Raw genomic sequence first — 5,282 nt, 5'->3', positions numbered from 1 at the left:
GATCTCATCAGATGAACCACGATGTCGGGGATTCGATTAATCCCGTATATAATTCCATTTGTCTATCAGTATTATACTTGCCCGAGATTCGATCGTCGGTATCCCTATACCTTGTTCAATCTTGTTACCGGCAAGTCTCTTTACTCGTTCCATAACACATGATTTCATGGCTAACTCCTTAGTCACATTGAGCTCATTATGATGATGTATTACCGAGTGGGCCCAGAGATACCTCTCCGTCACACGGAGTGACAAATCCTAGTCTCGATTAGTACCAACCCAGCATACACTTTCGGAGATACCTGTAGTGCACCTTTATAGTCACCCAATTATGTTGTGATGTTTGATATGCCCAAAGCATTCCTACGGTATCCGGGAGTTGCACAATGTCATGGTCTAAGGAAATGATACTTGACATTAGAAAAGCTCTAGCAGACGAACGACACGATCTTGTGCTATGCTTAGAATTGGGTCTTGTCCATCACATCATTCTCCTAATGACGTGATCCCATTATCAACAACATCCAATGTACATGGTTAGGAAACCATGACCATCTGTTGATCAGCGAGCTAGTCAACTAGAGGCTCACTAGGGACATGGTGTAGCCTATGTATTCACATATGTATTACGGTTTCCGGTTAATACAATTATATCGTGAACAATAGACAATTATCATGAAATTAGGAAATATAATAATAACCATTTTATTATTACCTTTAGGGCATATTTCCAACACACAGTACTCACCCAACACTCGTGGTAAGTCCTCAGGGCAGACTTCCAAACCCTCACAAACTCGGTCACCTGGCGATCCACAATTGACTGCTGGATGCTCTAGACCATGATGCCTAACCACCTCGAGGATGCATAGTCCTCAAAGGTAACACACGTCGGTTCCACATAGGAATAACTTCTTAAGTGATGCTCAATCACTTGGGTTTTGGCTTGGGTTTGGGTGTTTGGGGTATTTCCTCACTTGATGATTTTATCTCAAAGTCCTTGAGGATTGCTCTAAATGGCAAGTATCAGTTTCTCTCGGAGCATCCAGCCAGCTAGTGGTTGTGGGGGCAACAATTTATAGTTTGGGAGCATCCCGACATGATATGACATTATTGCACTTAATGATATGACCACTTGGGTGGATAATATTTGGGACAGATGGCGTGTGGCGCGGCAACGGTCAAAACTTTCAACTATGAAAATCCTCATGTCTCTCATGTTCCTCACTTTGAGGATGTGGTAGGTGTAGGTTTGAGTTGAGCATCATGAGGAATTTCTTTCCATAGTTTTACCTTGACCCCCTTTAACAGTACGTTATTCCTATGAGTCGAGAATAAAAAAATGGAACCGGAAGTGTAAATCTTCAAGCCTCTAAGTCTTCAGAGCATTTTCTTTGGGACACACCGAATTCATCATCTTCAATGTCTTCATGAGGAATATCAATTTCTTCGCAATTTGTTCGCGATCAAAGTCTTCAAGGAATGACCAAAGTCTTCACCCGAAGACATATATTTTTAGGGGTCGATATTCATTGAATAACTCAAACTCCTCATCGACTTATAGAGCATGTGTACACTTAAAAACTTATCGTCTCTTAACCTATAAGTCTTCAGTCCACCAAAATCGCAAAGGGGCACTAGATGCACTTACAATCTCCTAGTTTTTGGTGGTTGATGACAAATAGGTTAATTTTTCAATGGGGGTAATAATATGAAATGTAAGTACAGAGTTTGAGGAAATTTATTTTGAGATACAGAGAAACTCCCCCCGAAGATGTGCATATTTGTGGAATTTGCGTTGGACACCAATTGCACATTGATGATATATATCATGGAGATCTCCCCCTGTATGTTGTCATTCATGCATGCATTTGACATATAGTATGAACAATTTGAAATGCAAGATGAAAAATGGCGTCTGACAAATTTCAGCATGCATGCATTAATTAACTTGAGGAATAAGCATGCGAGGAAAAATGTTCAAAAGTGTCAGAACACCATTGGTCTTAAGTTACAACTCGTTACATCAAACACTTCAGAAGAAACGAGTGTCTGTAACTTAATAAAGTGTATAAGCCCATAAATTTGATCCGCTTGAAGACTTAGGCCCTGTTTGGAACCACCCAGATTATATAATCCAGTTTTTATAATCTATTCTGTCTCCAAATAGGACAACTTATGGTGTAGATTATAAAAACTAGATGGATAGATTATTAAAAACTCATAATCTACTCTATACCAGCTGAAATCAGATTATGGATTGCTAATGACCCATTACCATTGTAAACTTGGATATAATTACATTCCTACCACCGCCACCCTCCTCTTTAGAAAAAACAAAGGACAGATAGGTCATTATGCAATGTAAAACCTGAATTACAATTTATATAATCTGACCTCCAAACATGTCCACCTAGATTATTTTTATAGACCAGATTATATAATATATCTTCATGATCCAGAATATTATAATCTATTATGGTTCCAAACAGGGCCTTACTCAGATTTGCCCATTTATCATCAAGTGACGAAAAGGGACGAAACTAAGGACTAACGCCCATGAAGAACTTCACTTCTATAGTGGAGGAGAGACGCCAGCATTGTTCGTGTTAGTCTTCCTGGTTGGGCCTATTGCAGTATCAGCAGATTCTTCATCAGAATCAGCAAAGCAGAATGAGGAATATGAGCTGCCCATCAAGTCAGGAACTGGGATCTTCTTGAATTTATTCTTTGGTGGCCATGACCAGTCGAAGTCTTGAGTGAATTCTAGTTCTTTGAGTTCCTCGGTCTTGAGATGTGATAGTATGGCCCGAGTGCAATCAAATACGTCATGAATATAATAGTGGTTTTTCTTCACAACATTTTCAGTGTCATTGAGGGTTTTCACAATAGAGCTAAAATGACGCTTAACCCACTTATGGTTTTGATCAACCTTCTGATGAAGACTGGGGAGTAGTTCTCTGTTAGTCATCACCCGTGGGTTAGTTGGACTTGGAGGTTTTGCTCTGCCATCAGATTCTTGGGTGGCAGTGTCATTATAGGAAGAGTAGGATGCAACCTCGCGAAATTGACCGTCAATTGGCCGATTTCCTTCACCAATCATAGACTTGCCTTTGCCCTCAACTGGTTTAAAAGATTTCTTGATGACTTTGAGAGGAGGCAGATAGACGAGGTGTTTCTGAATGTCAGCTTGATAGTTGATTGCAGATCAGGTTCTGATCAATCTCATGATCCAAGGCGCATAAATATTCATCTCAATTGGTGACAAGGCGTTGTTTTCCAAAGTCCTCAAGAAGAAGTTGCGAACGTTCATTTTGATTCCATGAATAACGTTGAACAGTATGTTCTTCATGATCCCGACAGCATCTTCTTCAGTATGATGCCCTTTGATAGGTGCGAAGGAATATGCCAACATCCTATAGACTGTTCTGGGCACATACTTCAATTCCTTCACCATGAATCTAGTCCGTGGAGGATGGTCCGGAGATGAAGGCTTCATGAGGGCCTCCATTAGGTGATTTGGCAACTCTTTTTCATCAAATAGGTTTATTGCTTCATTTGATGGAATTGATATTGGTAGTGCTCGAAGCAATTCTGTGGTGGAGCTGTTAAGTGAGTGTGATGAGTCATCCAGTCCAAGACCCAAGAGTTGATGTTTTGGGGTCACTCAAGATGTGCAGTGTGGCATAGAACTGAAGAATGATGTCTGTACTGCAGTGACTGATATCCGTGCAGAATGGCAGTAGCCCTGCATCATGAAGAACACTCAGAATAGGGCTAAAGAAAGTAATTTCCTCCATATCACAATGAGGAATGTGTGTGTGATGGAATATCTTTATATTCTCCACAAGCATAGCAGCATAGTAATTGAGTTGTGTTCTTGTCGAGAACTTCCAGTGCCTGATACGAAGCTTGCCGTATGGATTTTCTCAAGTGAAGAAATGTTGTTCATCATAGAAATCTTCTTTCAGAAATTTTGGCCTCTTTGGGTATGGGTGATGAGGCTTTGGTTGAAGATTTTGATGTGGAATTTCATCAGCTTGAGAAATTTTGGCCACCACTATTGCGGTTTTAGGATTTTCAACAAGTGGTTCATCAGTTGCATCTTTACTCTATGCTAAGGCAGTTTCTTCAGGCGCTTGTTCTTCAGTGTGAGGAATTTGTTGTGTTGTTACTGCAGGTGCAGTTTCAGGTACATCAGTTTCATTTGCATTTTCATCAGCTGATGCAGCTGATTCTTGGTCTGGTGTTGATTTCACATGTGAGCTCTTTTCTTCAAAGCCAGTCAGAATTTCTGTAGCTGCCGGGGAGGCACTAGTTTGAGGAATTTGAGAAGTCATTGGCGAGTTTGGATGAGCCTTTTCCCAGAAATCATCATGGATTACAGGGGTGGTGCAGCCAATGTCCACATCCTCCTCCTTTTCTTTAGCAGTCGTTTCTGAGTTTTGAGGAGGAGGTGTTGAGACTTGAGGAAATTGATGTTGGAAATATGCCCTAGAGGCAATAATAAAGTGGTTATTATTATATTTCCTAGTGCATGATAATTGTCTATTATTCATGCTATAATTGTATTTACCGGAAACCGTAATACATGTGTGAATACATAGACCACAACATGTCCCTAGTGAGCCTCTAGTTGGCTAGCTCATTGATCAATAGATGATTATGGATTCGTTATCATGGACATTGGATGTCATTGATAACGGGATCACATCATTAGGAGAATGATGTGATGGACAAGACACAATCCTAAGCATAGTACAAGATCGTGTAGTTCGTCTACTAAAGCTTTTCTAATGTGAAGTATCATTTCCTAAGACCATGAGATTGTGCAACTCCTGGATACCGTAGGAGTGCTTTGGGTGTATCAAACATCACAACGTAACTAGGTGATTATGAAGGTGCACTACAGGTATCTCCGAAAGTGTCTGTTGGGTTGGTACGAATCGAGAGTGGGATTTGTCGCTCCGTGTGACAGAGAGGTATCTCTGGGCCCACTCGGTAATGCGTCTTCATAATGAGCTCAATGTGACTAAGGAGTTAGTCACGGGATGATGTGTTACGGAATGAGTAAACGGACTTGCCGGTAACGAGACTGAACAAGGTATAGGGAACCTACGATCGAATCTCGGGCAAGTGTCATACCGGTAGACAAAGGGAATTGCGTACAGGATTGAGTGAATCCTCGACATCGTGGTTCATCCGATGAGTTCATCATGGAACATGTGGGAGCCAACATGGATATCCAGACCCCTCTGTTGGTTATTGACCGGAGAGGTGTC

This window comes from Hordeum vulgare, chromosome 2H, assembly GCF_904849725.1.
Source record: "Hordeum vulgare subsp. vulgare chromosome 2H, MorexV3_pseudomolecules_assembly, whole genome shotgun sequence".
Taxonomy (NCBI): Eukaryota; Viridiplantae; Streptophyta; class Magnoliopsida; order Poales; family Poaceae; genus Hordeum; species Hordeum vulgare.
The sequence above is the reverse complement of the archived record's forward strand: the minus strand, read 5'-3'. Positions refer to the sequence as shown.